Raw genomic sequence first — 12,689 nt, forward strand, 5'->3', positions numbered from 1 at the left:
ACTCCATATGGAGTTGCTTACAATTTAGCTGAGAAAAGATTAAGAAACATAAACAATCCAAAACAAACTCAACTAAATCCTAAGATAAAGTTCCCCTAAATGAGCTCTTGAAGAGAGAAATTTCAGTGAGAATGGAAATAGAAAACAAAAAGCTCAGGGAAGAAGTTGATGTCATACTTGGAGTGATCCACTTACTTCCTGGCCACATTCTTCACCCTAACCCTATCTACAGACTTTGGCATGTGACTTTGCAGTTCCTCCATCAGAGACTGGGTGTGTTCCCCTACATCTGAACTTTGGGAATGAACTTGTGACTTGCTTTGCCTAACAGAAGGTTTGCAGGCAAAGGCTTGAAATGTGTTGCCATGGTAGGGCACGCCTCCTTGTGCTCCTGACAACCTGGGGAGAAGAGCAACCCCAGGTACCTGCTGCTTCCTCAACCTGAGCCCCAGACCTGGGGAGCAACTTTCCGAGAGGAGCCAAATTCATCTGGACTTGCAGTGTGAAGTAGAGCTGAGCTCGGATCAGGCAACTTGCAGATGCATGAAAAAAGATTTCAGCTATGGAGCTTTATTACATAACAATAGCTGATTGATATAGTTGGAGACAAGTTATAGCTTTAATAGGTAAAGGGTAAACCAATAAGAGGGTACTTGTTTCTGAGACAACATGCTTTGCCAGCTTTGAATATGTTTCGTGTTTCTTTTACTTTCCCAATTATCCACTATTCCACTAGCCCATATCAACAGGGAATCTGGTGTCTCTTATTAAAAACCAGCACCATCCTCCCTTGGCCAGTGTGGCTCAATTGGTTGGAGCATTGTTCAGTAGCCAAGGGGTTGAGGATTTGATTCCCAGTCAAGGTACATAACGGAGTTGCAGGTTCGATCCCTGGTCCATAAATGTACAATGCCCAGTCTGGGAACACACAGGAAGCAACCGATCAATGCTTCTCTCTTGCAGAGATGTTTCTCTCTCTCTCTCTCTCTCTCTCTCTCTCTCTCTCTCTCTCTCTTCCTTCCTCTCTCTTTAAAATAGTGAACAAATGTCCTTGGTTAAGGATAAATGAAACAAAATAAAATAACCAGCACCATTCCACTCATTTGTACAATAACTGTGGCCACTGACTCAGTCCAAATTAGGCTAAAGGAGACCACAATCTTTCACAGCCCAGCAGAAGGCCCGTTTCCAGCTTTTTTGCCATCATCACTATTATATGACGTTGCTGAGAAAATTCACCCCACAGAGTTGGCTCTCTTTCTTCGCTACTACAATGAGAGCTGTACAAGTTTAGACATTTGTACAGGACTCAAGAACACATCCTTGGAACTCTCAGGGTTATAACCTTCTAAAAAGTGTCTACTTGCATGCTTTCCTTTCATCCTCAAAATTGTTGGGTCAAAGCAGCTGGTTCAGAGGGCCTCAGAGCCTTCACCATGAGTTGTGTGAGAACCAGGCCTCCGCCAACACCTCGCAGAGCCTAGTGGAAAAGGAATACTCCTCCCTCTGTTCTTGGTGTGAGATTCCCTTTGAAACTTTTTCTTCTAAGAGACACAAGTCACCACCATCGAATCAATGAAAAAGTCTAGTACCTTTCGGTTTCACCAACATGTGGGTAGATGTCAATGCCTTTATGCCCACAGCGCACCCAGCCCTCATGCAAATGTCCTCCCCTTCCCTCCAGTGTACCAAGGAGCATCATGAGATGCAATCTTAATTAGTTCATACAGAAATTACAGGTGCCTCTCGACCTGCCATTTGTATATCTAAAATGTCACCACTTAGGGGGTTACGAGAGATTTGGAGAATCTCAATTCCCAGGACATGCTCTTGTTCACCTTGGAGAAGCAATTTACAGTTTCTTTTGCTAGAATTATTTTTAGATTCTGTCTTACCAAGTATCTGACCACAAACAAAAAACCCTAAAGATTAGAAGGAGCTTGAGATACTTACAGGGTTTGCATGCCTTTAAGAAATATTTATTGAGTGTCAAGTGGGTCCAGACACACTACTGGGCATTAGGGGTACTTAGATAAGCCAGCTATGTTTCAGGATTTCAAGTAGCTCTGTATCAGGGGTGTCAAACTCATTTTCACTGAGGGCCACATCAGCCTTGCAGTTGCCTTCAAAGGGCCAAATGTACTTTCAACTCCTTAACAGTTAAGGAGTAGCTACATTTATACAGTCCTAAAATTATTTCAGTCCTTTGAAGGCAACTGCGAGGCTGATGTGGCCCCCCGTGAAAATGAGTTTGACACTCCTGCTCTATATCTAATAGAAGAGACAAAAGGGATTTATAATTAATTAAACTGCAAAAGGATGTATTTAATAGGGAACTATTAAAAACAGTGCTCAGCAATGGGGTGTTGGTAAAATAAATTTTTATACAACCATATAACTACTTTGTATTCATGAAAATGAACAATAACAGATTCATTGACATGAAATTATATTGTAATATGTTATTAAAAGAATAGGCAACTACATGCAATATTGCAGCACAACGTACCTGTTATATGTAAATAATACATACACATATAAGTGCATATTATACAAAATATGCCCTGGCTGGTCTGGCTCAGGGGTTGAGTGCCAGCCTGTGAACCAAAAGTTCACCGGTTCTATTCCCAGTAAGGGCACATGCCTGAGTTACAGACTGGGTTCCCAGTAGGGGGCGCTTCAGAAGCAACCACACATTGATGTTTCTCTCCCTCCTTTCCCTTCTGTCAAAAAATAAATAAGTACTCTTTTAAAAATGTATATCATACAAAATATAACATAGCAGCTAAAATGTTAATTACAACTAACTTTTGGTAGTGGAATGAAAATAATTTTTTTTTGCTTATTTGTATATTCCAGTGTGTCTCCAAGGAACATCTATTATTTGAATAATGAAAAAAAATTAAATGTAATTTTAAGAAAAGGTTAACACACAAGAGCCACCCTCCAAGCAAAGATCATGGTCAGGAAAATTAGAAATGGTGAAGCAATGCAAACTCCTCTTTACAGCAAGTCCCTAGTATCACATTCTCATGCTACTTGGTTCTATAACTGGCTCTGAAATGGGACCAATGTCTCTCCACGTGAATCTCCCTTCTTAAAGAAATTTTTGCACACAATTTGAAATGAAATGCTTTAGGATTTATAGTCTTATGTAAAATCTCTCCCCACATCATCAAAATGAAGAATTCATTTACTTGAGAGTATGACTTATTTTCTATGTTATTTGCATAAGGACTCAAACACAAGATCAGTAACTATTTATGCTAAAATGCCACATGCGATGGCAAACTGCTTCCCATCTATGCATCAAGAGGCAAAGCAGATATTTATGGACCTATTATAAAAATCTTAACTTTTTGCTTTCCTTCAGAGGACATCATAATTCACATTTTCTAAATTCATCTACTGTAATTCTCATTTTTTGCCTTGAAATATCCAGTCATGTTTTCAACATTTATACTGCCTTGGAAATTGTTAAAACAAAACTAATTTATTGAGCACATACTATGTGCCAGATATCATGTAAAGTCTTTTACACAGCTTTTCTCATTTAATCTTCAAAACAATTCTGCAAGTATTGGTATATTGCTATCCCATTTTATAATTTTTTAAAAAATTATGGTACTTAAACAGGTGTAATTCCTCACAACAAGGAACCAGGGATCATGGGAGGAATGGCTGATCCAGGACTGAGGAAGGTCAAATACAAGGTGAACCTTGAATATTTGGAGGGGGGAATAAGGAAGTACTCAAAAAAGAAATAAAGAAAAACATGGGAAGCAGATTAAATGGGCTTTTACTGGCAAAACTGGGACAATTTGACCATCAAAATAATGATAGTAATGGTTTGTAACACAACTGAATTTTTTAATTAAAGAATTATAAATTCATACTGTGACAAATAAAAGGTAAATAGATGGATACATGCATGTATGCATTAATACACACATAGAGAGGGTACAGAGAAAGCTCTTCTTTATAGTAGAATGCTAAATAATATAAAAGTAACAACAGTTAGAAAATCACCATTTTTCAACCATCTATATGACTGAGTCTATAGAAATATTTATTCAGATAAGAATTATGGCCCTGGCTGGTGTAGCTCAGCGGATTGAGTGCGGGCTGAGAATCAGGCATCGCAGGTTCGATTCCCAGTCAGGGCACATTCCTGGGTTGCAGGCCATGGCCCCCAGCAACAGCACATTGATGTTTTTCTCTCTCTCTCTCTCTCTCTCTCTCTCTCTCTCTCTCTCTCTCTCCCCCACACACACACACACTTCCCTCTCTAAAATAAATAAAATAAAATCTTTAATAAAAAAAAGAATTATGAATGGGTAGAAAATCATCTGGTGAAACTCTGCTAGAGAAAAAGATACTTATATAGTATTTCTCAGTAGATAGCTTGCTAACCGAATGCAAAGGAAAATGGGTACCTTTAAAGTGGAGAAATCAGCTGTGTAACACCTTAACCAAGTGAGGCACATTACCACCACCAGAATGAAGCAAACTGACTTCAGGTGCCTCCAGGTGCACACACTGAGCAGGACACAACGTCACTTATGTAGTGTTTTGCCAGTAACGCATGCCCCAAATCAAATCATTAAAAACTTTAATACAAAATGGGGGATATTCTATAAAACAACTGGCCCAGACTTTTCAAAAATAACAATGCCATAAAAACAAACAAATAAAAAGGCCAAGGTCAAGAGACTTAGTTCTAGGTCAAGAGACTAATGAGGCATGATATTTAAAGCAATATAATATCCAATATAATATCCTGGACTGGATCCTGCACCAGAAGAAGAAAATGGTTATAAAGAACATTTTGGGAGGAAATTGGTTATATTTAAGTGAAGAGTTATATTAGATAATTGTATCAATATCAAATGTTCTGAACTCGATAATTGACTATGTAGGAAATGATTCTTATTGTTGGATGGTCCATGATGAAATAGGGATGATGGGTCATTATGTTAAAACCTCACTCTTAAATGGTGGACAATAATAATAGAGATAATATGTACAAAAAAATAGTAACAGCTGGCCAATCCAGGTGAAGGATATACGTGCATATGGTACTTTTCTTTCACCTTTTCTCTGGGTTCGACATTTTTCAGAATAACAAATGAGGAGAAAAAGGAGTTTGAGCAGCTTGCCAAAGATACACAGTTGTATGAGTGGTGGCTCTAGGACTGAAACCCAGAACATTCTGTTCACAAGACCAGCCCGAGCTCTTGCTCACACCTTATTATGGCAGCAGCCAGAGTAATTACTTCAAACTGCCACTCTGCTCCATACCTCACCATGGCATCCCATCTCACTCAGGGTGACATCTTTATTTACAATAGTTTACATAGCCCCGTACCTTCTACTCAAAGTGTGGTCTGCTTACCTGGAGGAGATTAGAAATGCAGAGCCCCAGACCCCACTCCAAAGCCACTGAATTTGAATCCACACTTCAATAGCATCCCCGGGGGATTTGCATGCACATTAAAGCCAGAGAATGAGGGCTACCTCATTACTAACTCTGACTTTATCTACCAGTTTCCCTCTGTCTCACTCCGTTCCAGCCATACTGACCTCCTTGGATTTCCTGAGCATTCCACACATGATAGCACCCCAGGGCCTTTGCACTTGCTATATCTTCTGTCTGTGGTGAACTTGCCACAGATACCTTCCTGACTCAGTTGCCCTAATTCATTCAGGACTCTTCTCAAGTATCTAATTGGTGAGGCTTTCCTGATATCCAATCTCAATACCTCCATATTCCCTCAGGAATCCATGTCTTATTTTTACTCTGCTTCTTTTTTTCCCAAAGCCCTTATTACCCACCTGGCATACCACATCTTTCCTTGTTTACCTGTTCATTGTCTTCGTTATGCTACACTCCTGCACATTCCACAAACGCTGGAGACTTTAGTTTTGTTCTTTGCTTTATCCCTACTGCCTAGAATAGTACCTGACCCATGGTATTGGGTTAGCCAAAATGTTCATTTTTATTTTTCTGTACGATGTCTCTAGTAGTGTTTAGCTGTCTTTAACTTCATTGGAAACAATTTTGTTAGACTGTGTTGTGACAGCTGTCATATCGGCGTGCTTTAAAAAAACTTATCAAAATTGGTGAATTTTTGTATAGTCATTTTAATGTTGAAGATGGAAGAAAATATACATTTCCGGCATATTATACTTTATTATTTCAAGAACGGTAAAAACACAACTGAAATGCAAAAAGAGATTTGTGTAGTGTATGGAGAAGGTGCTGTGACTGATCAAATGTGTCAAAAGTGGTTTGCGAAGTTTCATGCTGGAGATTTCTCCCCGGACAATGCTCCACAACTGGATAGACAGGTTGAAGTTGATAGCAATCAAATTGAGACATTAATTGAGAACAATCAACATTATACTAAGCAGGAGATAGCCAACATACTGAAAGTATCCAAATCAATAAAGTTATTGGTGAACATGAAAAATGTGTCTTTTATTTTATGGAAAAAACCATATGGACTTTTTAGCCAACTCACTATTTACTCAATAAATGCTCATTAAATGAATTTATGGGCAAAGTATCTGTAATTCTCACACCAGCCTTCTAACTTTCCACATTTTAGAGAAAAAGAGGTTCAGATAAGTCAAGGGCCTTTCCCCAGGTCACACAGTTTAAATCTGATATCTAAGTCCAAATTGTATATGCTCTGCAACCGTTTTTACCACTTATATCGGTCTAAACAGGAGTTCAACCTACAGAGTCCCTGCACTGCCCTGAGGAGGAAGATGAATCCTCACCATTGCATGGACCTTTACAGGCAGAAAGACTTCTCGCATTTCTTTTTTTTATTCTTACTCTATTCTGCAAAGGAATATGAAACCTCTCAGCACCCATGCGTAGCAGGGTAGTGCAGTACGATTAGCTGGGTGGCCATACCTGGTTCTCCCCTTGATGATGGGACAGGGAGCTGAATGCCAGTGACCCCCTTATACGTGGCATAAGGATGTTGTGAAGTCACTGCCCCTTACGTGTGTTTCTGCGGCTGTGATGTGAGCACTCGCCTTATCTGGGTCGGTATCTGTGCTGTATCAGTCGGTAGCTACATCCTGTGTATATACATCACCCTAGTTTTCATGTCCTTACCGTTCTATCACCCAGAAATGTATTTCATTTGATTTTAAACTCAATGACCCAAACTCTAGAAATGCATTTCGGTTAACGACTTCATTTGAAGCATCTGACAGAAATGCATGCATACAAATGAAGGCATCCATCCTCTCCTATGAGGTCGGTGGATCTCAAAACCCACTGAACTTGAAAAGTACTGGGGAAGCTTTTAAAAAGTATACTGGTGCCTGGGTCCCGGCACATAGAGGTCCTTCTCTTCATGGTTTGGAGTGAGTCCCAAGCATCTGTATTTCATATAAGACCTCAAGTAATTGTAATGATTAGCCAGTTTCTATTCATATGAAAACTTCATTCATTTAGACTTCATTAAAATAATTTTCTATGCCTAACACTTGGCTCTGAGGTTTATTGTGTGACTTTGCGCATGTTACTTGAACATGTGTAAGGCTAAGGTATGTCATGTGTAAAAGGGAAAAAAATAATACCTCTTGTGAGACTTATGAAGATTAAATGTGAAGGTATCTGGTATAAAGCCAGACCAGCAGTAAGGCACTCAGAAAACACCAGCTGCTATGATTAGCCAGGTTTAAGAACCATTCTAAGACCTCAAGAAAATAGACGTGTGTGTACACACACGCACACACACAAAGTAATACCTCAGTCTGCAGCAACTGTGGCTCCAATAGAAAACAGATGAGAAAAAAGAAGAACAAGTTTCTGAGCTGACCCTCAACAAACAGTGTGGACCTGACACAATGACCGATGAAAGTCAATAAGGTGCTGAGTCCATTTACACTATTGATTTAACAACTGCTCACTGAGCTGAGCTGCATTTCTTTCTTTGTTTTCAGTCTGTTTTCAGTGTCAGGCAGGTCCCACTGAGAGGCTTCTAGCAACTTTGGATACATCAACAACCTTGATTCACCTTCAAGGAATACTATTTAGAAAACACTGGAAAGTGTAGCTTTGATATGGGGCCCACTGGCAACCAAAGTCATCTACTTCACCATAGAGGAAATGAGGTGAATTTCAACAATGGGCATTTACTAGCTGATGTGGCTCAGTGGATTGAGCGCCGGTCTAAGAACCAAAGGGCTGCTGGTTTGATTCCTAGTCAGGGCACATGCCTGGGTTGCGGGCCAGGTCCCCAGTAGGGGTGTGCAATAGGCAAGCACACATTGATGTTTCTCTCCCGCTCTTTCTTTTCCCCTCTCTCTAAAAATAAATAAATAAACAATCTCTTAAAAAAGAGAAAACATTTTTAAAAACCTTTAAAAAATTAATGGGCATTTATTACATCATGTCCCCCTTATTTGTCAATACTGAAGTTACATTGGTTTGCAATTGTTAAGCATCATCAAAATAGAGTTTTATTCATGTGGTAAGCTGCCATCTAGTAGGATAGAAAGCCTATGCTAGTAAACAACAAAGAGAGAATTCCTGTAAGGAAAAAAGCCTTGCCCTATTTCATGATGCTTTAGATATGTATTTTGACCGTGCCAAAAGCAAAATCACTTTTTGAAAATTTTATTCAACTTCATGGTGTGAAGAAAGGAAGGTAATAAGAAGTACTCGATAAACCACCAATCTCCACCACTCCTGCTCCTTACCACAAACACCACTAGTCTCTAGTCACTTAACTCTTACTTCCCCCCAATTCAAATCCCATTTCCCCCAAGAAGCCATGTGAACACTGTGATCTGTAAGCAGCTTTTCTTTCTGCTTTAACCACTTCATGATTCGTTTGTACCCATGTTTGATGTTTCATCATTTTTTAAAGATTTTGTTCTATTTGTAGACAAAGGGGAAGGGAGGGAGAAAAAGAGGGAGGGAAATATCAGTGTGTGGTTGCCTCTCATGCACCCCCCACTGGGGACCTGGCCCACAACCCAGGCATGTGCCCTGACTGGGAATCAAACCAGCGGCCCTTTGGTTCACAGGCTGGCACTCTACCCACTGAGCCACACCAGCCAGGGCACAGTGTTTCACAATTTTTATCTGAAACCTACTCTTCTTGAGGATAAAAGTCGTATCTTATGTTACTTTGTATTTTTCTCATAGAGCTTGCTCACAATATACATAGCACCTAGTAGGTATTCAATAAACATAAGTTGATTTGTTACTAAAATTCTTATCACAGTCATGAAACTTAATTTTTCTCCCTAATCATTTGAAATATATTTAAGCTACAACCCATTTCAAAAGGCCTAGCACTCTGGGAACCATTTAATAATATAAATTTAGACCAATATAATTTTTGCAGTGTCAAAGCTAATACCATTTTAAGCTTTTCTCTAAACACAGCCAACCATTCCTTGCTTACCTTGAATATAAAGTATGTTCCTGCTTCAGGGCATTTGTGCTTGCTTCTCAATTCAGCCACGACATTCTGTCTTCTCATCTATTCATATCAGCCTCTTTCTTGTCACTCAGGTCTCAACTAAAATCCCCCGACAGGAAGACCCTCCAAGACCATGCCATTTAAAATAGCTCTCACACACAGTTACTCTCTATCACATTATCTTACTGTTTTCTTTATTACACTTAAATATTAGAAAGTACACATTTTCTCTCATTACACTGAAAATACCTCATTTGTCTATTTATTTAATGCCTAGTTCCTGACACTCACATATCTGATACACGGGAGTAGGGACTCTTCTGTAATGTTCAGCCTTATGTCCCCAGTGCCCATAAACTGGTAGGTAGTAAACACTTCATGAATATTTGTTGCAGGAATAGAGTTTGAATGACCTCACAGTTGAGTGGTAAGCTCTCTTTTACTCAGAGATGAGGTAGACATTTGGAATTTAACAAGTTTTATTTACATGTCTACTTTCTATGGGACCCCCTAGGTCCTTCTAAGAAAGAGACCTGAAACCAAGTAACGAGAAGTTGATAGAGGACAAAATTTGCTTGATTAAACAAAAATGGCAGGACAAGCTCTTAAGAAAGAGCTTCTCCTAAGGCATGTACCAACAGACTGCAAGTAATAGTGAAATTATCATTATTTGTTGAAATGAAATCAATAAATATTTAAATCTGTGTAACTTGTCAATTATCATTTCTATCAGTTCTCCTTCTTGGTATAATTCTCTCATGTTTGACAACTCCCTGCCAAGAAACGTCAACTTCATATACTAAATTAAAATGATCAAAAGCATAAATAACATTTATGTGCCTATGAGCAAATAAAGAAAATTTACAGTACATTACTTAACCTTGAATTTAGAACCATCTTTAGCTTTTGTAACCTTAAGATTTTTTAATATGCTTTCCTATCCTGTGGTTCAAGAGTATATTTTAGTACCACACAAATTCTTTTCTTCCTTCCTTATCCCTAGCAGAGTTTTTCTTACTTAACCCCAGGATGAAATTCATCAGGTTTTCTTTATATTCTTTCAAAGCACTTGACACCTGAAGTGACTTTGATGTTCAACAGCATTTGTTCAGATGTCTTTCTGACATTGATCCACAGTGTTTTAATATCTTTCATCCCAAGTTTTTTACCAGTTGAAAACTGTTTTCTTTGCCATTATATATATATATCAACAGACTTTAATCTCAATCAATTCCATTGGAACCTTAACTGAAAATGTTTTCTTGTTTTTGCTGAGATGCTGAGACCTGCCCTGATACATTTTGTCACAAGTAAGCAAAGAGCTACAGTGCTGGGAGTCTTTTATGCGGGGAATGAGTAGCATTAGTTGAAATTTCAATAACAGGGAATATGAAAATAAAATTAAAACATTTTTCTAGCCCTGGTTGGTGTGACTCAGTGGATTGAGCACCGGCCTGCCAACTGAAAGGTTGCTGGTTTGATTCCCAGTCAGGGCACAGGCCTGGGTTGTGGACCAGGTCCTCAGTAGGGGTCATGTGAGAGGCAAACACACAGTGCTGTTTTTCTCCCTTTCTTTCTCCCTCCCTTACCCTCTCTCTAAAAGTCAATAAATAAAATCTTTTAAAAACCATTTTTCTGGAGATGAGCAAAATTTCCAACTAAAGTATGTCATTTCAGAGGAATAACTGAAATTCAAGAAGCTATAAAACTGGTTTTAGATGAAATAGATAGTGAATCATCTTAGTCAGATTTGCCACGTGCTACCCACTTATCATGTCACTCCTAAATACTCAGAAGTTTCTGTTCCTTGTACTCTTGATGATGCTTCTAATGATGGTTCTATATTTGGCTAGCTGTAACCAAAAAATTTTGACGAATAATCAAAGTACTGTTCAGTGAGTTATGTATGGAAAAACTCATGACGATTCTCTTTGGTAAGTGACTATAGGAACTATGTGCAATGTTTGGTGTTTATGGCTCCGCCATTTTGATTCTAGAAATTGTCAGTCAGCTCTACAGTGCATTAGAAACTTGAGAGATGCAAAACAAGAGTCATAAATGGTATGATGCTTGTGCTGGTTATCACTCATTACCACCGGTTATTGCCCCTTCAGATCCACTCCTCACCACTGCGCATTCTTCCCTCCACCCTGGAAAGGTGATGTGCATGAATCACATCAGTGGGCTCACTTGTCCTCTGGGTTCTTGGTGGGTTTGACCAATAAAGAGCATCAGCAGGAAATGAAATGGTAAGAAGGGAGTGAGATGAGCATTTATTTCCTGTGGCCTCACCAGAGACTGACTGGGCCACAGCTCTCATCAGGTGGCCCTCGCCACACTGTTCTCTCTGCCTCTAGACTTCAGAAGCCACTCCACCTACTCGCCATGTCGGGTCTAGAGGAGGTAATGTTATAGGATACTGCCTCATGATCTCTTTCTATATTCACACATTTGTAAATAGTCCTTTACTAAACTCTTCTAAAATTACCCAGCTTGAGTTTCCATTTGATTCCTCATGAGATTTTCAAAGTTCAAATGCCTGTCTTCGAGAAGTTTCCCATTTGGTTGGAAAGACAAAGCATAATACATGGAGAGAATGGTAGATCAAATATGACACAAGAGAATGACAAAATCAAACATTAAACTATGATGTCTCCATAAAAAATGTGACTGGGATTAAGATAAATGAGAGACTATTTAGGTGCTAATTTTTTTAAAGATTTTATTTATTTATTTTTAGAGAGAGAGGAAGGGAAAGAGAAAGAGAAGAGGACAACATCAATGTCTGCTTGCCTCTTGCGTGCCCCCTACTGGGGACCTGGCCTGCAACCCAGGCATGTGCCCTGACTGGGAGTCAAACTGGTGACCCTTTGGTTCACAGGCCAATGCTCAATCCCCCTGAGCCACACCAGCCAGGGTTAGGTGCTAAATTTTGACTGAGAAAATTTCCAACAAAAGATGGAACTTCAAATGGAACACCAACATAGAAAAATATTTGGATAGCAGAGAGGAAATCTTAACTGTTCTCAACACCCAGGCTAAAAATAAAATGATAATTACCTAAGGTGATGCATGTGTTAACTACCTGTATTGTGGCAATTATTTCACAATACATACATTTATGAAATAATCACACTGTAGACCTAAAATTTACACAAATTTCAATTACATCTCAGTAAAGCTGGGGAGAAAACAGCAGAATGAAAACAGAATCTCTGGTGGGAGAATGAC

Source organism: Phyllostomus hastatus, unplaced genomic scaffold (assembly GCF_019186645.2).
Source record: "Phyllostomus hastatus isolate PE091 unplaced genomic scaffold, TTU_PhHast_1.1 phas_scaffold_12, whole genome shotgun sequence".
In the NCBI taxonomy this organism is placed as follows: domain Eukaryota; kingdom Metazoa; phylum Chordata; class Mammalia; order Chiroptera; family Phyllostomidae; genus Phyllostomus; species Phyllostomus hastatus.